This window comes from Tursiops truncatus, chromosome 5, assembly GCF_011762595.2.
Source record: "Tursiops truncatus isolate mTurTru1 chromosome 5, mTurTru1.mat.Y, whole genome shotgun sequence".
Lineage (NCBI taxonomy): Eukaryota > Metazoa > Chordata > Mammalia > Artiodactyla > Delphinidae > Tursiops > Tursiops truncatus.
In genome coordinates this window covers 107,487,743-107,511,373 of record NC_047038.1, presented here as the reverse complement: position 1 = coordinate 107,511,373, position 23,631 = coordinate 107,487,743, and the positions used below count along the sequence as shown (strand labels likewise).

General features: G+C 38.9%; 1 protein-coding gene across 17 annotated transcripts in view; it reads left to right on the top strand.

Annotated features, from left to right (window-relative positions):
• Positions 1 to 23,631, top strand: part of FHIP1A (FHF complex subunit HOOK interacting protein 1A) — a 277,537-nt gene that overhangs the window by 142,544 nt on the left and 111,362 nt on the right. The window lies entirely within an intron of this gene.

The window sequence follows — 23,631 nt, the reverse complement described above, 5'->3', positions numbered from 1 at the left end:
TAGACCGAAGAAGATGTTATTGTGATATAATCATATACAGTGTATTTAATTCTAGCATTAGAGCGGTCCTTTACCATTTTTCTGGCGTCAGGGCTTAAGTTCTCAGAACACTTGATAGAAAAATGTTGTGGAAACTTTTTAGAGAGACTGATTTTATTCTCTCAATAATCACTACATAAACATGGGGAAGATTCTCTGGTGCTAAGGTAAATACATATATTCTAAATGTGCTTTAATTTTTATAAGCCCTCAGAGCTAAATATGGTCAGATTTAAACCTCAAAATTCTCACAGAAAGAACCTAGACATGAGCAATTCGTATGGCAGAGCCAGAAGTTAGTGCTACTAATTTCCCTATCAGTTCATTAGAGGAATACTAATATTTACATGACCAGGTCCACCTGAAACCGAAATCCTCTTATCTGTCTGGTTTCCATTGGATCATCATCCTTTGCCTCGCTTTTGAGAAATCTTTCTCCAGAGTATGATGTTGATTACCGAATGGCCAGTTGGCAATGTTTGTATGCTATATTTATGGGTGTAAATCTAAAATATTTTAGAAACCTATGTTTCTTAATGGAAAAAAAAATCTGTCTTTAATTTACTTGAGTTGTCTCCTGGATGGTTTACCTATATTAGATTCCTTTTCTATGAAAACAGGAAATATAATTTACCTGGAAGTTAGTGCAGATTTGCTGTGTAATTAATGTTTGTGAAGCTCCTCCAGGGTAGTTATTCTGAAGAAGGCGCCAGTGTTGTGTGGTAACTTCATCTACTGTATATATCCTTGACCCTCCCCCCCCCCAAAAAAAAAATCAGAAATAGAAAGAGAGGACAGTAATTTAAAAGGTTTGGATACTTCTGAGTTTATTCTTGGGGAACTGTAGCTGTGTATACCTGCTGGTTCCTTGCTTGGTCCCAGTTTCTACCTGCCTCTCATGGTGTGAGTTATCACACTGTGCCAAAAGTCATTCTTACAATCGAAGGTACACATTATCGTGTGTACAACCCGACCCCAAATGCCTGCTGCTTTGTTGGATATTCAACTATTTCTCCAATTTAATGAGAAAAAGTATGTTGATTTCCAACAAGCACCTTGCTAAGGGGTGTTCAGGAGTAATTTTGAGTATTTTTATGTCTTGCTTTATATACTGACATTAGAACCTAATCTCCAGATAGGTTCTATTCCAATAGTATAGAGTCAGATTATCAAGTTTTGGTAATCCTGCAGGGCATAGAATGGGAGTGAATTATTATGCATATATATTAATAATATATAACATTATTCTTGCCAAAAAAAGGAACTGACCAAATTTCCTCTTTTGCTTTCATACCCTCTTCACAACTCCTTTGATTTTAAGTGGTTAATTAGCTCTAAAGTGCAGGATGCTTTTCAGGGGAAAGTAGGAACCCTTGTGTACTCTCCTTGCTCCAGGTTTTCTACCGGAAGCACCAACTCTAGGGAGAAATAGTGCCAAATGCAGAATTTACCTGAAGGAAAACTCATTTTAAAACACTGCCTTCAATTTTCTTTTCTTGCTTTTGCTTTCTCTTTCTTTCCTCTCCATACAAAATACATGGATACCCCCATGTTAATTTAGTGGAGAAGAGTTTTAATTAAAGAAGTATAGATAGCCTGAAACCATTCAAGTCTGTGCCAGTCACTCTAGAGGCAAGTGTATGTAAATTGAAGCAGAGTGTGGCAGAGTTGCGATCTACTCAGTTACTTCTGGAGGCCTATAGATAAATTAATGCCTCCCTCTCCATGAAGACAGCCTCTCTGCAAGTCTGCTCACGAGACTGGCAGCCATCCAGTCAATAAGCCACCCTTGTTGCAACAGAGGAACTGCTTAATATAAGGTGTTGCGGTTTTTACTTGTATTTCTTGGAAAGGCATCCCAGTAAGCCGAAATGCTGGACCTCCAAGCAGAAATTAGAGCCTTCGTTACCCTCTGTTAATTGCAAATGACACATGGCTTTTCTATTGTGGAGTCTCTCAAAAGGTAGCAACTAATGATTAGCATTTACATCTGTGTGCAGAGCTAGATGTGTGTGTGCGTGCACGCGCACATTGCCCACACATGGACATGTGCGAAACTCCGTGCATGAGAGGGAGAGAGAGGTGAAGCAGTGCTTCATTCAGGGGTAACCGGTCTCTTACCAGGTTCTATTTCAGTATTCCACAAAATGATGCTTGTGGCAAAATGAGGCTTCAGAACAGTGAGATCTGCCGTTAATGAGTACAACATTTTTAAAGAGAAAGAGAAAGTTTAAGCAACTTATTTACAGGTGCATAATGATCTTTGATTTTTAGGGCAAATGATAGTTTGAAAGGCTTTGTATAAGTAGAAAGAAATCCTATAAAAAAGCCAAATAATTTTAAAAGTTTGTAGTGAATAGTGGTGACACTGCTCAAGTGTAACTACAGCAAGTTGCAGTGCTGAAGGTTTCTTGGGTATGAGAAATCTTCATAGTGAGCTATATTTACTTTGACTGATTTTGTTTTTCTTAAAAAGAGGTTCTGAAAAATTATTGAGAAACTTGCAGACCCCTGGAAAGGGGCTCGTGGAACCCTAGGGTTCCTCTGACTACTTTTGGAGTATTATTGCACAATAATAATTAAAATAAGCATTTAAAAAAATAGTGGTCCTTAAAACTAAGAATTCTTACGCTGAGTTCTTTACGCTTCCGTAACATGTCATTTTCATCCATGTTTATTCCACTGGAAGTTAACAATTTATATGCTACAAATCGAGTTGGGTTTCCTTTGTGTGTTTTCTGTTTAATACTTTTCAGATATTTTGTGGTCATTGTAATTGATTCAAATAGCATAGTACATTAATGTACTCTTTTATCCCTACTCATATCCACTAGGCTATATAATCATTGTGCAGGCTTCTTTCTTTCCCAGAGAGTTGGAGACTTCAAGTTCACTGTAATTGCTACACTTAAGCTGGACTTAGGTACTTTCCTTTTGTTCAGATGTTCTTTTGCTTTTATTTTGTTAATTAGAAAATGTTTTCACTAAGTAGTACATAATCATGGTACCAAATTCAAAAAGTGAAGAAGGGCACACAGTGAAAAGCAAGTCTCCCTCCCTCCCTGTCCCAGCCATCCAGTGTCCCTGTGCTGAGGCAGCCACCTCAGAGTCCTTGGGTATCTTCACAGAGAATTTACCAGCATTTACCAGCATATACAGTAACACATGCCTTTTTTTTTTTTCTTACACAGATGATGGCATAATATACTTGCTGTTCTGTACATATCCTGGTAGCCTTTCCATATCAGTACATTCAGAGCTGCAACCTTTTTAAAAAAAATTAAAACAATTTTAAAATTGAACTATACTTGATGTTCAACATTCTATAAGTTACAGGTGTACAATATAGTGATCCACAATTTTAAAAGGTTATATTCCATTTATAGTTACTATAAAATATTGGCTATATTCCCCATGTTGTACAATATATCTTTGTAGCTTATTTTATACTTAATAGTTTATACCTCTTAATCCTCTACCCCATATTGCGCCCTCCTACCCCCTGCCCTGATTCCCTCTCCCTACTGGCAATGAAATTAGGCCAGTTTGTTCTCTATATCTGTGAGTCTGCTTCCTTTTTGTTACATTCATTAGTTTGCTGTATTTTTTTTAGATTCCACATGTAAGTGATATAATACAGTATTAGGCTTTCTCTATCTGACTTATTTCATTCAGCATAATACTTTCCAGGTCCATCCATATTGCTGCAAATGGCAAAATTTCATTCTTTTTAATGGCTGAGTAGTATTCCATTGTATATACATACCACATCTTCTTTATCCATTCACATGTTGATAGACGCTTAGGTTCCTTTCCTACTTTGGCAGTTTTTTAGTTGTTGAGTTGTATGAGCTGTTTATATATTTTGGATATTAACCCCTTATCAGTCATAACATTTCCACATGTTTTCTCTCATTCAGTAGGTTGTCTTTTCGTTTTGTTGCTGGTTTTCTTTGCTGTGCAAAAGCTTTTAAGCTTAATTAGGTCCCATTTGTTTATTTTTGCTTTTATTTCCTTCGCTTTAGGAGACAGATCCCCAAAAATATTGCTATGGTTTATGTCAAAGAGTGTTCTGCCTCTGTTTTCCTCTAGGAGTTTTATGGTTTACAGTCTTACATTTAGGTCTATAATCCACTTTGAGTTTATTTTTGTATATGGTATTAGAGAATGTTCTAATTTCATCCTTTTACATGTAGCTGTCCAGTGTTCCCAGCACCACTTATTGAAGAGACTGTATTCTTGCTTACTGTGTCGTAGATTAATTGACCATAAGTGTGTGGGTTTATTTCTGGGCTTTCTATCCTGTTTCATTGATCTATGTGTCTTTTTTTGTGCCAGTACACATACTGTTTTGATTATTGTAGTTTTGTAGTATAGTTTTGAATTCAGGGAGTGTGATTCCTCCAGCTCCATTCTTCTTTCTCAAGATTGTTTTGGCTATTTGGGATCTTTTGTATTTACACAAAAATTGTAAAATTATTTGTTCTAGTTCTGTGAAAAATGCTGCCGGTATTTTGATAGGGATTGCATTGAATCTGTAGATTGCCTTAAGTACTATGGTCAATATTTTTGAATTTTTTAAAATTAATTTCTTTATACAACAGGTTCTTATTAGTTATCCATTGTATACATATTAGTGTATATATGTCAATCCCAATATCCCAATTCATCACACCACCACCACCTCCCAGCCCCCCACCACATTCCCCCCTTGGTGTCCATACATTTGCTCTCTGCATCTGTGTCTCAATTTCTGCCCTGCAAACCAGTTCATCTGTACCATTTTTCTAGGTTCCACATATATGCGTTAATATACAATATTTGTTTTTCTCTTTCTGACTTACTTCATTCTGTATGACAGTCTCTAGATTCATCTACATCTCTGCAAATGACCAAATTTCTTTCCTTTTTATGGCTGAGTAATATTCCACTGCATATAGGTACCACATCTTCTTTATCCATTCGTCTGTTGATGGGCATTTAGGTTGCTTCCATGACCTGGCTTTTGTAACTAGTGCTGCAGTGAACATTGGCGTGCATGTGTCTTTTTGAATTATGTTTTTTTTCTGGGTATATGCCCAGTAGTGGGATTGCTGGGTCATATGGTAATTTTATTTTTAGTTTTTTAAGGAACCTCCATACTGTTCTCCATAGTGGCTGTATCAATTTACATTCCCACCAACAGTGCAAGAGGGTTCGCTTTTCTCCGCACCCTCTCCAGCATTTGTTGTTTGCAGATTTTCTGATGATGCCCATTCGAACTGGTGTGAGGTGATACCTCATTGTAGTTTTGATTTGCATTTCTCTAATAATTAGTGATGTTGAGCAGCTTTTCATGTTCTTCTTGGCCATCTGTATGCCTTCTTTGGAGAAATATCTATTTTGGTCTTCTGCCCATTTTTTAATTGGGTTGTTTGTTCTTTTAATATTGAGCTGCATAAGCTGTTTATATATTTTGGAGACTAATCCTTTGTCCGTTGATTCATTTGCAAATATTTTCTCCCATTCTGAGGGATATATTTCTGTCTTGTTTGTAGTTTCCTTTGCTTTGCAAAGCTTTTAAGTTTCAGTAGGTCCCATTTGTTTATTTTTGTTTTTATTTCTTTTACTCTAGGAGGTGGGTCAAGAAAGATCTTGCTGTGATTTATGTCAAAGAGTGTTCTTCCTATGTTTTACTCTAAGAGTTTTATAGTGTCTGGTCTTACATTTAGGTCTCGAATCCATTTTGAGTTTATTTTTGTGTATGGTGTTAGGGAGTATTCTAATTTCATTCTTTTACATGTAGGTGTCCAGTTTCCCAGCAGCACTTATTGAAGAGGCTGTCTTTTCTCCATTGTATATCCTTGCCTCCTTTGTCATAGATAAGTTGACCATAGGTGCGTGGGTTTATCTCTGGGCTTTCTATCCTGTTCCATTGATCTATATCTCTGTTTTTGTGCCAGTACCATATTGTGTTGATTACTGTAGCTTTGTAGTATAGTCTGAAGTCAAGGAGTCTGTTTCCTCCAGCTCCATTTTTTTCCCTCAACATTGCTTTGGCTATTTGGGGTCTTTTGTTCTCCATACAAATTTTAAGATATTTTGTTCTAGTTCTGTAAAGAAATGCCATTGGTAATTTGGTAGGGATTGCATTGAATCTGTAGATTGCTTTGGGTAGTACAGTCATTTTCACAATATTGATTCTTCCAATCCAAGAACATGGTATATCTCTCCATCTGTTTGTATCATCTTTAATTTCTTTCCTCAGTGTCTTACCGTTTTCTGCATACAGGTCTTTTGTCTCCTTAGGTAGGTTTATTCCTAGATATTTTTTTTTTGTTACAATGGTAAATGGGAGTGTTTTCTTAATTTTGCTTTCAGATTTTTCATCATTAGCGTATAGGAATGCAAGAGATTTCTGTGCATTAATTTTGTATCCTGCTACTTTATGTAATTCATTGATTAGCTCTAGTAGTTTCTGGTGGCATCTTTAGGATTCTTTATGTATAGTGTCATGTCATCTGCAAACAGTGACAGTTTTACTTCTTCTTTTCCAATTTGTATTCCTTTTTCTTCTCTGATTGCCATGGCTAGGACTTCCAAAACTATGTTGGATAACAGTGGTGAGAGTGGACATCCTTGTCTTGTTCCTGATCTGAGAGGAAAGGCTTTCAGTTTTTCACCATTGAGAATGATGTTTTCCGTGGGTTTGTCATATGTAGCCTTCATTATGTTGAGGTAGGTTCCCTCTATGCCCACTTTCCAGAGAGTTTTTATCATAAATGGGTGTTGAATTTTGTCAGAAGCATCTATTAAGATGATCATATGGATCATATGGTTCTTCTTCTTCAATTTGTTAATATTGTGTATCACATTGATTGATTTGCATATATTGAGGAATCCTGGCATCCCTGGGATAAATCCCACTTGATCATGGTGTATGATCCTTTTATGTGTTGTTGGATTCTGTTTGCTAGTATTTTGTGGAGGATTTTTGCATCTATATTCATCAGTGATATTAGTCTGTAATTTTATTTTTTTGTAGTATCTTTGTCTGGTTTTGGTACCTGGGTGATGGTGGCCTCATAGAATGAGTTTGGGAGTGTTCCTTCCTCTGCAATTGTTTGGAAGAGTTTGAGAAGGATGGGTCTTAGCTCTTCTCTACATGTTTGATAGAATTCACTTGTGAAGCCATCGGGTCCTGGACTTTTGTTTGTTGGAAGGTTTTTAATCACAGTTTCAATGTCATTACTTGTGATTGGTCTGTTCATATTTTCTGTTTCTTCCTTGTTCCGTCTTGGAAGGTTATATCTTTCTAAGAATTTGTCCATTTCTTCCAGGTTGTTCATTTTATTGGCATAGAGTTGCTTGTAGTAGTCTCTTAGGATGCTTTGTCTGTTGTAACTTCTCCTTTTTCATTTCTAATTTTATTGATTTGAGTCCTCTCCCTCTTTTTCTTGATGAGTCTGGCTAATGGTTTATCAATTTTGTTTATCTTCTCAAAGAACCAGCTTTTAGTTTTATTTATCTTTGCTATTGTTTTCTTTGTTTCTATTTCATTTATTTCTGCTCTGATATTTATGATTTCTTTCCTTCTGCTAACTTTAGGTTTTGTTTTTTCTTCTTTCTCTAGTTCCTTTAGGTGTAAGGTTAGATTGTTTATTTGAGGTTTTTCTTGTTTTTTGAGGTAGGCTTGTATTGCTATAAACTTCCCTCTTAGAATGCTTTTGCTGCATCCCATAGGTTTTGGTTTGTCGTGTTTTCATTGTCATTTGTCTCTAGGTATTATTTGATTTCCTCTTTGATTTCTCACTGATCTCTTGGTTATTTAGTAACGTATTGTTTAGCCTCCATATGTTTGTGTTTTTTACGTTATTTTCCCTGTAATTGATTTCTAATCTCATAGTGTTGTGGTCCGAAAAGATGCTTGATGTGATTTCAATTTTCTTAAATTTACTGAGGCTTGATTTGTGACCCACGATGTGATCTATGCTGGAGAATGTTCCGTGCGCACTTGAGAAGAAAGTGTAATCTGCTCTTTTTAGATGGAATGTCCTATAGATATCAATTAATGTATCTGGTCTATTGTGTCAGTTAAAGCTTCTGATTCCTTATTTCTTTTCATTTTGTATGATCTGTCCATTGATATAAGTGAGGTGTTAAAGTCCCCCACTATTACTGTGTTACTGTCAATTTCCTCTTTTAGAGCTGTTAGCAGTTGCCTTACGTACTGAGGTGCTCCTATGTTGGGTGCATATATAGTTATAATTGTTATATATTCTTCTTGGATTGATTCCTTGATCATTATGTAGTGTCCTTCCTTGTCTCTTGTAACATTGTTTATTTTAAAGTCTATTTTACCTCATATGAGTATTGCTACTCCAGCTTTCTTTTGATTTCTGTTTGCATGGAATATCTTTTTCCATCCCCTCACTTTCAGTCTGTATGTGTCCCTAGGTCTGAAGTGGGTCTCTTGTAGACAGCATATACATGGGTCTTGTTTTTGCATCCATTCAGCGAGCCTGTGTCTTTTGGTTGGGGCATTTGATCCATTCACGTTTAAGGTAATTATAGATATGTATGTTCCTGTGACCATTTTCTTAATTGTTTTGGGTTTGTTTTTGTAGGTCCTTTTCTTCTCTTGTGTTTCCCACTTAGAGAAGTTCCTCTAGCATTTGTTGTAGAGCTGGTTTGGTGTTGCTGAATTCTTTTAGCTTTTGCTTGTTTGTAAAGCTTTTGATTTCTCCATTGAATCTGAATGAGATCCTTGCTGGGTAGAGTAATCTTTGTTGTAGGTTCTTCCCTTTCATCACTTTAAATATGTCATGCCACTCCCTTCTGGCTTATAGAGTGTCTGCTGAGAAATCAGCTGTTAACCTTACGGGATTTCCCTTGTACGTTGTCTGTCATTTTCCCCTTGCTGCTTTCAATAATATTTCTTTGTCCTTAATTTTTGCCAAGTTGATTACTATGTGTCTCGGTGTGTTTCTCCTTGGGTTTATCCTGTATGGGACTCTCCACACTTCCTGGACTTGGGTGGCTATTTCCTTTCCCATGTTAAGGAAGTTTTCCACTATAATCTCTTCAAATATTTTCTTGGGTCCTTTCTCTCTCTCTTCTCCTTCTGGGACCCCTATCGTGTGAATGTTGTTACGTTTAATGTTGTCCCAGAGATCTCTTAGGCTGTCTTCATTTCTTTTCATTCTTTTTTCTTTATTCTCTTCCACAGTAGTGAATTCCACCCTTCTGTCCTGCAAGTGACTTATCCGTTCTTCTGCCTCAGTTATTCTGGTATTGGTTCCTTCTAGTGTAGTTTTCATTTCATTTATTGTATTGTTCATCTCTGTTTGTTTGTTCTTTAATTCTTCTAGGTCTTTGTTAAACATTTATTGCATCTTCTCGATCTTTGCCTCCATTCTTCTTCCGAGGTCCTGGATCATCCTCACTATCATTATTCTGAATTCTTTTTCTGGAAGTTTGCCTATCTCCACTTCATTTAGTTGTTTTTCTGGGGTTTTATCTTGTTCCTTCATCTGGTACATAGTCATCTGCCTTTTCATCTTGTCTGTCTTTCTGTGAATGTGGTTTTTGTTCCACAGGCTGCAGGATTCTAGTTCTTCTTGCTTCTGCTCTCTGCCCTCTGGTGGATGAGGCTATCTAAGAGGCTTGTGTAAGTTTCCTGATGGGAGGGACTAATGGTGGGTAGAGCTGGCTGTTGCTGTGGTGGGCAGAGCTCAGTAAAACTGTAATCCGCTTGCCTGCTGATGGGTGGGGGTGGGTTCGCTCCCTGTTGGTTGTTTGGCCTGAGGCGATCCAACACTGGAGCCTACACAGGCTCTTTGATGGCACTAATGGTGGACTCTCGGAGGGCTTACGCCAAGGAGTACTTTGCAGAATTTACGCTGCCAGTGTCCTTTTCCTCACCGTGAGACACAGCCAGCCCCCGCCTCCGCAGGAGACCCTCCAACACTAGCAGGTCACTGCTCCTTTCCCTGAGTCCTGATGCACACACTACTTTGTGCTGCCCTCTAAGAGTGGAGCCTCTGTTTCCCCCAGTTCTGTCGAAGTCCTCCCATCAAATCTCGCTAGCCTTCAAAGTCTGATTCTCTAGGAATTCCTCCTCCCATTGCTGGGCCCCCAGGTTAGGAAGCCTGACGTGGGGCTCAGAACGTTCACTCCAGTGGGTGGACTTCTGTGGTATAAGTGTTCTCCGGTTTGTGAGTCACTCACCCAGCAGTTATGTGATTTGATTTTATTGTGATTGAGCCCCTCCTACCATCTCACTGTGGCTTCTCCTTTGCTTTTGGATGTGGGGTATCTTTTTGGTGAGTTCCAGTGTCTTCCTATAGATGATGGTTCAGCAGTTAGTTGTGATTCTGGTGCTCTCGCAAGAAGGAGTGGACACACATCCTTGTACTCCGCCATCTTTTTTTTTTTTTTTTTTTTTTTTTTGCGGTACGCAGGCCTCTCACTGCTGTGGCCTCTCCTGTTGCGGAGCACAGGCTCCGGATGCGCAGGCTCAGCGGTCATGGCTCACGGGCCCAGCCGCTCCGCGGCATGTGAGATCTTCCCAGACCAGGGCACAAACCTGTGTCCCCTGCATCGGCAGGCGGAATCTCAACCACTCCGCCACCAGGGAGCCCTACTCTGCCATCTTGAACCAATCTGACTATGGTCATTTTAACAGTATTAATTCTTCCAATCCAAGAACATGATATATCTTTCCATCTGTTAGTGTTGTCTTCAGCTTCTTTCATCAGTGTCTTATAGTTTTCTGAATACAGATCTTATACCTCCTTAGGTAGGTTTATTACTAGGTATTTTACTCTTTTTGATGCAATGGTAAATGGGATTGTTTCCTTAATTTTTCTCTTTCTGATATTTCATTGTTATTATATAGAAATGCAACAGAATTCTGTATATTAATTTTGTATTCTGAAACTTTACCAAATTGATGAGCTCTAATAGTTTTCTGGTGGCATCTTTAGGATTTTCTGGTTATAGTATCATGTCATATGCAAACAGGGACCGTTTGCATATGACATGTTTCCTTTCCAATTTGGATTCCTTTTATTTCTTTTTCTTCCCTGATTGCTGTGGCTAGGACTTCCAAAACTGTGTTGCGTAACAGTGGTGAGTTTGGGCATCCTTGTCTTACTCCTGATCTTAGAGGAAATGCTTTCAGCTTTCATCATTGAGTAAGATGTTACCTATGGGTTTGTCATATATGGCTTTTATTATGTTGAGGAATGTTCCCTCTAAGCCCACTTTCTGGAGAGTTTTTATCATAAATGGATTTTAAATTTTGTCAAAAGCTTTTTTTGAATCTGTTTAGATGATCGTATGGTTTTTATTCTTTAATTTGTTAATGTATCATGTTAATTGATTTGCAGATATTGAAAAATCCTTGCATCCCTAGGATAAATCCCACTTAGTCATGGTGTATGATCCTCTTATTGTATTGTTGGATTTGGTGTGGTAATATTTTGCTGAGGATTTTTGCATCTGTGTTCATCAATGATATTAACCTGTAATCCTTTTTGTGTATGTGATTCTTTGCCTGTTTTTGGTATCAGGGTGGTACCGCATAGAATGAGTTCAGAAGTGTTCCTCTGCAATTTTTTGGATGAGTTTCAGAAGGATAGGTGTTAACTCTTCTCTAAATGTTTGGTGGAATTCACCTGTAAAGCCATCTGGTCCTGGACTTTTGTTTGTTGGGAGTTTTTAAATGACTGATTCAGTTTCATTACTGTAAATTAGTCTGTTCATATTTTTCTTCCTTCCTGTTTCAGTCTTAGGAGATTGTACATTTCTAAGAATTTGGCCGTTTGTTCTAGGTTATCCATTTCATTGGTCTATAGTTGCTTGTAGTAGTCTCTTATGAACCTTTGTATTTCTGTGGTGTCAGTTGTAATTTCTCCTTTTTCATTTCTAATTTTATTGATTTGAGTTCTCTCCCTTTTTTTCTTGATGATTCTGGCTAAAGGTTTATCAATTTTGTTTATCTTCTCAAAGAACTAACTTTTAGTTTTATTGATCTTTGCTATGTTTTCTTTGTTTCTATTTCATTTATTTTTGCTCTGATCTTTATGATTTCTTTCATTCTACTAACTTTGGAATTTGTTTGTTCTTTTTTATCAAGTCCTGTTAGGTGTAAGGTTAGGTTGTTTGAGATTTTTCTTGTTTCCTGAGGTAAGCTTGTATCACTGTAAACTTGCATCTTAGAACTGCTTTTGCTATGTCCCAAAGGTTTTAGATTGTTGTGTTTTCATTTTAATTTGCCTCTAGGTATTTTTTGATTTCCTCTTTGATTTCTTCAGTGATTTATTCGTTGTTTTGTAGCATATTGTTTAGCCTTCATGTGTTTATGTTTTCTGCAGTATTTTTCTTGTAGTTAATTTCTAGTCTCTTAGTGTTCTGGTCAGAAAAGATGCTTGATATGATTTCAGTTTTAAATTTATTGAGACTTGTTTTGTGCCTAGCGTGTGATGTATCCTGGAGAGTTTTTCGTGTGCACTTGAAAAGAATGTGTATTCTGCTGCTTTCAGATAGAATAGTTTATATATATATATATGTCAATTAATGTGTCATTTAAGGCCAGTGTTTCCTTACTGATTTCCTGTCTGGATGATCTTTCCATTGATGTAAGTGGCGTGTTAAAGTCCCCTACTATTATTGTGTTACTGACAATTTCTCCTTTTATGTCTGTTAATATTTGCCTTATATATTGAGGTTGGTTGCGTGTATATTTACATTTTTATATCTTCTTCTTGGATTGATCCCTTGAGCATTATGTAGTGTCTTTCTTTGTCTCTTATTACAGTCTTTATGTTAAAGTCTATTTTGTCTGATATAAGTATTGCTACTTGGCTTTCTTTTGATTTCCATTTGTATGGAATATCTTTTTTCTATCCTCTCACTTTCAGTCTGTGTGTGTCTTTAGATCTGAAGTGAGTCTCCTGTAGGCAGCATATATAGGGGTCTTGTTTTATTGTCCATTCAGCCACTCTCTTTTGATTGGAGCATTTAGTTCATTTACATTTATGGTAATTTTCAATATGTCTGTTCTTGTTGCCATTTTGTTAATTGTTTTGGTGTTGTTTTGTACATCTTCCTCCACCCCCCCTTTCTTCTTCTTTTGTTCTCTTGTGATTTGATGACTGTCTTTAGTGTCATGTTGGATTCCTTTTTGTATTCTGTGTGTATATCTATTAGAGATTTTTGGTTTGTTGTTACCATGTGGTTTTTATATAGAAATCTCTCTATATATGTGACTGTTTTAAATTTTAATTAAATTGAAATCTTAATTTCAAATGCATTTTAAAAAGCCTGCATTTGTATTCTCCTCCCATCATGATTACTATTTCTGATATCATGTTTTACATCTAATTGTTTTGAGTATCTCTTAACTGCTTATTGTGGATATAGATTATTTTACTACTTTTGTCCCTTAACCTTCCTACTAGCTATGTTTGCCTTTACTGGTGAGCTTTTTCATTTGTCATTTTCTTGTTTCTAGTTGTAGCCTTTTCTTTTTCACCTAGAGAAGTTTCTTTAACATTTGTTGTAAAGCTAGTTTGGTGGTGCTGAACTCTTTTAACTTTTGCTTGTCTGTAAAGCTTTTGATTTCTCCCTCAGATCTGAATGAGAGCCTTGCTGGGTAGAGTATTCTTGGTTGTAGATTTTCTGCTTTCATCCCTATAAATAGATCGTGCCATCCCTTCTGGCCTGCAGAGTTTCTGTTGAAAAATCAGCTATAACCTTTGTATGTTATTTGTTGCTTTTTGCTTTGCTGCTTTTACTATTCTCCCTTATCATTTTCTTGTTTTAATTACTATGTGTCTTGATGTGTTCCTCTTTGGGTTAATCCCATATGGGACTCTGTGCTTCCTGGACTTGGGTGATTACTTCCTTTCCATTGTTACAGAAATTTTCAGCTATTAGGTCTTCAAATGTGTTCTCAACCCTTTTCTCTCTGTTTTCTCCTTCTGGGACCCCTATAATTGAATATTATTACACTTGATGTTGTCCCAGAGTTCTCTTAAATTGTCCTCACTTCTTTTCATTCTTTATTCATTTTTCTGTTCAGCAGCAGTGATTTCCAACTGCTCTGTCTTCCAGCTCACTGACTTGTTCCTCTGCATCATTTGGTCTACTGTTGAATCCTTCTAGTGTATTTTTCATTTCAGTTATTGTATTTTTTGTCTCTGTTTGGTTATTCTTTATATTTTCTAACTCTTTATTAAAAACTTCTGACTTCTCACTGTGTGCATCCATTCTTCTCCCGAGTTGTTTGACCATCTTTATGATCATTACTCTGAACTCTTTCTTGGGAAGATTGCCTATTTTGACTTCACTTAGTTCTTCTTCTGGGGTTTTATTTTGTTTCTTCATCTGGAACATATTTCTCTGTCTCCTCATTTTGTCTAAGTTACTTTTTGTATTTTTATGTATGTGGTAGGTTAGTTACATTTCTCGACCTTGGAGAAGTAGCCCTCTGTAGGAGACGCCCTGTGCATCCCAGCAGTGCATGCCCCTCTCATCACCCAAGCTATATGCTCTAAGGGTTCCCCCCATGAGGGCTGCATGGGTCCTTCTCTTGTGGCAGGTTGACTTTGTGGGTGGTCTGGTGGGCTTGCTTGGCCCCTGTCCCAGTTGGTTGCCAGGCCCTGCCTTTTCTACTTGGTGAGCTCTGGTTAAGAGGTGGCTGACTACAGAACCCCGGGGGCCCCAGGGCTAGTGCTGGCTCACTGGTGAGCAGAGTCAGGGTCCAGACGACTTCAGGGCTGTTTCCTACCCACTGGTGGGTGAAGCCAGGTCCTGGGGTTAGTGCCGGACTACTGGCAGGCAGAGCCAGGTCCTGGAGTTTGGTTACAGGGCCCAGGAATCCCAGAGCTGGTGTCAGGTTGCTGGTGGTGAGGGTGTGGTTCCTGACAAAGTTGGGTATAGGGTCTGCGGTGTCGGGAAGCTTGTGTTAGTCTGCAGGTGGGCAGGGCCGGGGCCCAGATGGTCCTGGGTGGGTGTGGCCTGCTGTGGGCTGGCTGGGTCTGCAGGCTGCAGGATTGTGGTTTTCTTGTGTCTGGTGTCTGCCATCTGGTGGGTGGAATTGGGTCTTGGCCCTCTAGTGTGCAGGACTGTTTCTAGAGGAGTGTCTAGAGGTGGCTGTGGGCTCAGGGAGTCTTTAGACAGCCTGTCTGCCAGTGGATGGGGCTGTGTCTCCACCCACTTAGTTGCTTGGCCTGAGGCCTCCCAGCGCTCGTGCCTGTAGGCTGTTGATTGGGGCCAGGTCTTGGAGCTAATGTGCTATAGAGAGGACATTACAATGGTGCCCACCAAAACCAGTGTCCACGTGGTAGAAGGGGCTCCCAAGAATGGCTGCCACCAGTGTCTGTGTCCCCAGGGTGAGCTGCAGTTGCCCCTTGCCACTCTTGGGAGACTGTCCAAGACCAGTAGGTAGGTCTGGCTCAGCCTCTTATCAAATTACTGCTTTTACCCTGGGTCCCATTGCTTGTGAGATTTTGTGTACTCCCTTTACGAGTGAAATGTCTCTTTCCCTGTCCTTTGGGACTCCCGAAATTAAGCCCTGCTGGCCTTCAAAGCTGAACGCTGTGGGGCTCATATTCCTGGTGCAGGACCCCTGGGCAGGAGAGCTCAATGTGGGGCTTGTAACTCTCCCTCCTGTGGGAGAATTTCTGTAATATAATTATTCTCCAGTTTGTGGGTATTGATTAGATTGCAGCTCTGCCCCTCCTACCCGTCTCCTTGTGGTTCCTTCTTTATGTCTTTAATTTCCTGATAGGTTTCGGTCTTTTTCTGCAAACAGTTGTGATTTTAATGTGATTGTGGAAGGAGGTGAGCTCAGGGCCTTTCTATTCTGCCATCTTGGCTGATCTGCTGCATCCTTTTAAAAATTGTGACATAGTTAGTTCATTATACAGAAGTGCCGTATTTATTTAACCAGACGGTTGCTAATGGATATTTGGGGTCTTTCCAATTGTTTACTATCTAAACAATGCTACAAAGGACATCTCTGCAGTTAGAGAGGTGCTAGTGTGTAAGAGAATGTGCCTGGGTTAGACCACAGAATATCTGTGTGACCTTGATTAGACCAGCTCCTTTGCCTCTCTGTGCCTCAGTTTCCTAATCTGTAGAAGAGGGAAATGTAGTTCACAGGATTGCTGAGAAAATTTCATGAGTTAATGGTGTAATGTCTTCAGAATAGTATCTGGCACAGAGAAGTGCCCAGTAAGTGTCAACTCTTTGCTACTATTCAATATGTCATTTTGTAAGATAAAAGTATATTTATAGGATAAATGCACACAAGTGGTTTTGCTGATCAAATTCAGTCTTTGAAGACCGTTGCCAAATTGCCCTTTGCAGATAGAACACCAGTTTATGTTCTCACCTGAGGTGTATGAGATGGACCCATTTTTACTTCTCCTAAGTCACCTCTTGAAATGTGTAAATCTGGACACTGATAGTATATAACTGAGGCCCATGTAGCTGTTACTGAGGAGGGAGAGATTTCAAGATAAAATCTTCTTCCCCCTGAAAGTTTTCAGTGATTCTATATTTTGGCTTTTTATTTTTATCAATAGGACATCTTGATGATAAACTGATCATAGCAATAATATATATGTGAGTGGTTAACTACTTTAAACCAGTACGTTTTTACTATGAACTTGTAGAATCTTTTGCCTACTCTTCGATGAGAAAATATATAGTCTTTTAAATTCTGGTACAGCAGTGATACCATTTGTTAGATTATTATATTTACATGGGAGGAAGTCTTTCATTATTTTTATGTTCATAAAAAGTAAAGAAATGTGAAATTAGAACTTTGCGGTCTTAGGTTACCACATAAGTGCTAATATTATTCCACCTATAATTTCAAGATACCTGTATTGGCTATTTCAAGTACCAGTGATTTACTCCACTTCTGTCATGTCTGTAGTGCACAAAAGGCCCCCAAACTCCTTGTGGCCCATTTCATAGACTGGTGAAGAAAGGTGCTTTGTCCTAATTGGCGTAGGACCATATTCTTTGAGCCTGTTGCTGACATTATAATAAATGCTAATCACTTTGTACCTCTGATGCCACACCTTGCAGTGTTTTGAGTTGGAGTGGAAGTATCTAACCAGCCATGAAATTTGTAAGGCACTGAAGCCTGCCCTGATTGTTACTCAAGATCATGGTTACTCACAGGCTAGAACAACCCCCAAGCTGCTGAAGTGGAACTTTCTGTATCACCGAAGCCACAAAAGCTCCATGGCTGTCTCTTCAGTAACACCTTTAGAATTTGAACTGGCTGTTAGTCTCTGTTTTGGGACTCTTCATGGTTTTCCAATGAATGCATCTTTAAAGAGGCGTTTAAACATTTTTGAAGGGAAGAAATTCCTTTACCCTTTTTAGAATTGGCTGAAAACTATAGCCACCTCTCTCCAGAAAAATATGCCCACAATTTGTGAGATTCGTGGACATATATGGAATTTTATTGTTACTACACTCATTGCACTTAGTATGTCTTAAACCATGCATGGATGAAGGACATTTTCGAAAAGATCTTTTCATGTTGCTATTCCAAAAGAGAATCATCACATCATCTTAATTACAGTGCAGGTTGCATATTTGAAAATTTTCACATAAAGGCACATTTGAAAGGCTGCTGGTAGGGAACTAATTCTGATTAATAGAGCTGCAAAGACAAGTATTAGACTAAACAGCATAACTTTCCAAAGGCGCCAAGACATGTTGGTCAAAAACTTACATATTTTTGATCCAGGAACATTTCTTGAGAAGAGCTTCATTAGTATGAGAGAGTTCTTCTTAGAGAGCGATTCCAAGCATCTACCTCAAATCTCTGCTTTAAAATGCTACCCCACAGAATTTGTCAGATAAGTTTATCTCTGAATTTACCTTAGCTAAATTTTAGGGTTTCATGGCAGATATTGTAACTGAGTTGTCCCTTAATAGCTTTCATCAAGATAGTGATGTGACAGGACGGTGCATACTACCAAGACGATAGTGATTGATTGGGTTGTTGGGGAGACTTTGCCCAAGAGTGGTCCAGTTTTCGCGTTTTGACGAATTACTCCGTGTGTGTAAGAGACTTTCCTGTTCAGGCACCATTCACTTGCTACAATTTTCAAAAGCTGTAATTTTTACATTCCAAATCCTTGCCACTAGGGGTTTAGTTTCTTAAGCAGCCTTAAAAATTAAGTCCCATAACACATTTTAGGTATGTTTTGAATATTAATTTTAATTTTTCTTCTCCATTTATTCTGTTTACCAGTCACTTGCATGGCACTCGGGTATGACCTAGTTGGCTGGCAGCTTATTTTAGTGAAATTAAGATGTAAAACATGGTGGAATTATTTCATGGCATTAATAACAGTTTTCTGCAGTCTGGTTACTATTTTGAGGCATGAAACCATTTGGAATGCACAGATTGCAAGAATTTTCTTTGTGTACACCCTCTGTGTTAACTGGTGACCTACAACTTGAGGGAACAAAACAAGGTGTACTTTACTGAGATGATGGATAGTGAACAATGAATGAGCCAACAAGTTGAGGGAGTCTTAGGACAAGGTCCAGGAGAGTCGGGGCCATTAGATGCTGGCTTTATCTCCAACAGCCCAGCATTGCCATATGATACGACAGCAAGAGAGAAAAGGAAACTGGGCCAGAGGATTAGAGAACAGGGAGGATATAGTCTTAATAGGATTTTATTAGGCTCTAAGTAGAGGTTGTCTGAGGTAGTCTGACCCAAAATGAATTCCCCCCACTGCTATTAGTTATAGTTGAGGGCACACGGTTCCCGTCTCTTCAGGTTTTCCCAATATTTGAAGAGTCTTCACCCTTAGATGGAATTTTACTTGATAAGCACATTTATTTACAGTAATAGACTCTTTATGTATTTAATAGCAGCCAATTCAGAGCCTTCCGAAGTGCATTCTAAAACAATGAGTTTTTCTACTGGCAGTTGCTCAGGAAAAAAACAAACCAAACCCAAATTATATTTGAGATGGTTGATTTCTGTGCTTTAGGTTCCTTAAGTGAAATACGCATTAATCATGAAAGAATACAGGTAGAATCCAGTTTACAACCAGAATTCTTTCAAAGATTTTTGTACCATGGACATTATCCTCCTTTAATGATTATCTGATTACCCCTCCCCAATTAGTATAACAGTTGCTAAAGAGTATGTAAAATGATGACTTTTGAGCTGGGAGAGACCTAAGAAATAATCATTTAGTCCTAAGTACTCCCCCAAGCGAGGTTCCAAAGCAAGAGTCTCCTGCTGGTTAGAGCTGGAGCTAGAGTCCTGGGCCCTGTCTCCCAGTCAAAGCTTACGTCCCTGAGTAGGGACCTAAGTTTTCTGACTTCCATGCTTGGAGAACTGAGCTCAAAACTCTTAGCCCTGGTGCTTTGTTCCCCACTTTAAATCCACCTATCCTCTCTGACTGTCTCTAGAAACCAACCAGAGGAATATCAGGAGGGAAGGAGAAGGAGAGGTAGGAAGGGAGCCTTTCCATCCAGTTCAAGATTTGGTGACTCACTATGAAAAGACTCGGCCGTGCTTCTCTTTTTTCTCTAGGCCTCTCCTAACTGTGCTCTTGACCTCGCCTTTCTCCTCCTCTTGCCCCATCAACATCCCCCCCCCTTTTTTTTTTCTTCGGTATCTTCAAATTCTCCATGTTCGTTGATTCCTTCTCATTAGACCTACAAATATGATCACCTTTCCCTTAATAAAAATGTTCCCTTGGCTGTGTCTCCCTTAAGGTGGCCATCCACTTCCTTCCCTTCAGGATTTTTTTATAGTCCATTATTAGAGGATATTATATTTAAATATGTAAAAGAATTGAAGGATGGTATGAAATAATATATAATTAAATGCCAAAACATATACATTATAAGTCCAGCCTGATAGTGAAAGAGAGCTATATTAAAATATAGTCATTGGTAGTTCAGGAAAATATGTGATTTTGACCCATTTACAGCTCTCCTAAGTATTGTCGTTTTTGAGTTTTGAGAGGGTCTGAAATTAGATAAGATGTCTGTCTGGGAGGGAGGTAGAAGGATTTTTACATTGGAAAGAGGTATGATCTAGATGACCAGAATCTAGGCTTTTATGATTATATGGTACATTTTATAATTCTGTGATATGGAAGCATATGCTTGTGCTTTTTTCATAGTCAAATAAAAGATATCATATACTTTCAAAAAAGGGTAAATAAAAATATAGGTAATTCTTATGTCAGTTATCTCTGTCTTCAACAATATTTAATAGAATTTTTCTCTCCTTATTGATGGAAAATATTTTTATATATAATATTAATGAGATATATAAATGTGACCACTCAGTAATGTCTTTGGAAATAATATAGTCGGTTCTGTCTTTGAAGCATAGAAACTGTGCTGATATCTCAGCGTACGTTCATACGTACATACATAATACATACATGTACATACATAATACATACATGTATTTTGATAGCTCATCTCTTCCCCCCAAGACCAAAAACCTCAACAACCGTACCACAATACCACATGCAACCACTGTGGGAAGAGTCCTTTGGGTATTTTTTGTTGGTGGTGGTTTGTTTGAAGAAAGGAAAAAAATCACTTGTTAGGGGCTAAACAATTTCTAGAGCTTTCTGTCAGGCATGAAATTCGAGTTGATGTGCATGTGTGTATTTATGGGCAGAACAGGCTGCATGTGTGCCAAGAGCAGCAAGCTTTACCCTAGCCATTCCCGACTTCAGATGCCTTAGGCTGAAGAGAGCAGAGGGCAAGAAGCGGTGACATCCAGCGATGCCACATGCCACAAGCACACGATCTAGCACCTGCAGCCTCTCCTGCCTGCTCACGGCCTCTTGCTTAGTATTGTCCTTCTGTTTTCTTCATTTGGGATTTTTAGCTGTTGTCTGAGAGTTAAGTAAAATGCTTGGAATTGGAAAAAGGAAAGGCTGATAACAGGAAAATGCAGAAATATGTTGAAAACCTTCGTGCTTGAGGAAATGGGTCCTTAAACATCGCTCATGACTATGGACCATCTCTTTCATTTTCACACTGCCCTGGGGACATGCCAGTGCTTTACCACTTTAACCTGGGAACGAGAGAGAGAGTGGCTTCTGGGTGCTGAGGTGGTGTTTTCTTTGACAGGGTCTCCTGCAATAGCTTTTCGCTTCCCAAACGTGGCTTGCTGGACTTGCCTCCCCCTCTGCTTTCTCTCCCAGGTTCTCTCGATGTTGTGGTTTCTACATTCATGGCATATTTAGATTTTTCAGGCATCTGCCTCAAGAGTATGATTGGATAAGCATCAACGGAGATGTACTTTTCTCAGAGAAGATACAGATTCCTTAAGGGGACTAGGGCTAGGGATTATAGCCAGGAGCGAGGAGAATACAGTTTCTAGAAAGAACACTGGACTAGGAGTCCAGAGACATTTCTGTCTCCATCAAAACTGACTTGTAAGTTTTTGGCCTCAGCTAAGAAATTTATCCTGTCTGTACTGCGGTCTCACTGTCTGAAAAGACTGCATGTGAAGTCCCTTTGAGAACTAATGTGAAGGATCTTAGAGAGCATCTGTCTATTTTTGATTTAGAGGCAATTGGCATGATTTATGTTCCCTTCATACCTTCGAAGAAGAATCTGAGAATCCCAGAGCTGGAAGGCATCTCAGAGAGTCTTCTACTTTTTCAACCTCTGGGATAAACCCAAACACTCTGATTTTCTTCGTTATTATCATTACACCATCTGAATAAGAGACCTTGACATTTTCAAAGAAATATAGTGTTTAGGACAACAAGGAAGTTGAATCAGAACTTGTTTTATCTCTTTTTCTTTTTTTTTTTTTTTGCGGTACACGGGCCTCTCACTGTTGTGGCCTCTCCCGTTGTGGAGCACAGGCTCCGGACGCACAGGCTCATCGGCCATGGCTCACGGGCCCAGCCGCTCCGCAGCATGTGGGATCTTCCGGGACCGGGGCACGAACCCACGTCCCCTGCATCGGCAGGCGGACTCTCAACCACTGCGCCACCAGGGAAGCCCTGTTTTATCTTTTATCACTTAAAACAGGGTTGCACAATGAGATACCGTCTAGAAGGGCTAGCCTGCGAACCAAAGTGAGGTCAAGAGAGTGGCGGGAGGATCACAGGGAGTGTGTGTGTGTGTGTGTGTGTGTGTGACTGGGAACACATACTCTGCGTGCATGGGCAGACACTCCTGATTTTTAAAACACCAGTTCGGCGCAGTGTAACGTGCGTCTCAGTGGCAAAGGGCCATGTTGGTAATGGACAATGTCTTATTGAAAACAACACATTTGGGCTTCCCTGGTGGCACAGTGGTTAAGAATCTTCCTGTCAATGCAGGGGACATGGGTTTGAGCCCTGGTCCAGAAAGATCCCACATGCCGCAGAGCAACGAAGCCCATGTGCCACAACTACTGAGCCTGTGCTCTAGAGCCCGCGAGCCACAACGAGAGGAACCACCGCAATGAGAAGCCCGTGCACCACAAAGAAGAGTAACCCCTGCTCGCCGCAACTAGAGAAAGCCTGTGTGCAGCAGCGAAGACCCAACACAGCCATAAATAAATAAATAAATTTATTTTTTAAAAAAGAAAACAACACATTTGTATTATTAAGAATTATATGTTGGGGAATTCACCAATTTACATAATAAAACATAGTCATGAAAGATACATGTAAACTGTTTCACTTACAATATCTATGCAGTCCTCATTCTAAGAGGCTTCCCTCTTTCCACACACCTTAATCCCCCATCATTCTCCTTAAGAAATGTTTCTTTCCCCAAAATTATTAATTCTTACATGTTTTCTTTTCTTATGTACTAAAATTTATTATAAAGATCTTTTAATGTTGATTGGTAAGTCTTCTACGCCAACAGAAGTACTTGTTTTGAATATTCCTTTAACTATTTTCCAGTGTTTAATTTCTCTTCCCACAAAGAACTTGATCAATAAATCTAACCTGAATCATCACCTGAAGTCCCCTCTCTCACATTTTATTGTTTATAGAAGGAATAGTTGATCAGTGTTCTCCTTGTAATACCCTTCATGTTAGTTACTCAGTTGAAAATATAGCCTCATTTTTTTTTTTTAATCTTTTGGTACTACAAGTCTGGAAATTTTATCATGGACTTTGTTTTCCAGTGCTCTGGTAATTATAATGTAATTACTTTTCTCTGAACTCTCTCTAGTCTGTACACTAAACAGATAACGTTTTGAACTGTCCCCAGTCCTTTTTTGGGCTGATGAATCTAAGATAATAATACCAGTATCTTAGTGCTTTTGTCAGAGAGTTAGCACCACACAACTGGATCACATTGCCTGTATACTCTGTGACCTCAGTATCTTTTTTTCTCCCCACTGGCCCTGTTGGGTCAGGCTTGCTTCATATTTTGTCCACATAACTCATTTTTCATCGATAGGTGCGCTGCTGCCTTGTCCTCACCCCAAGTAAGCACTCTCTTGTTTCTGATGGATCATTTCTGTATGATTTGTCAAGGTTACTTGGAATTCTCTTATTTTTCAGGAAAGCTGGAAACCTTAACTTAGGTTGTAGCCACGAAATGACTGAGAATGCTTTCAAT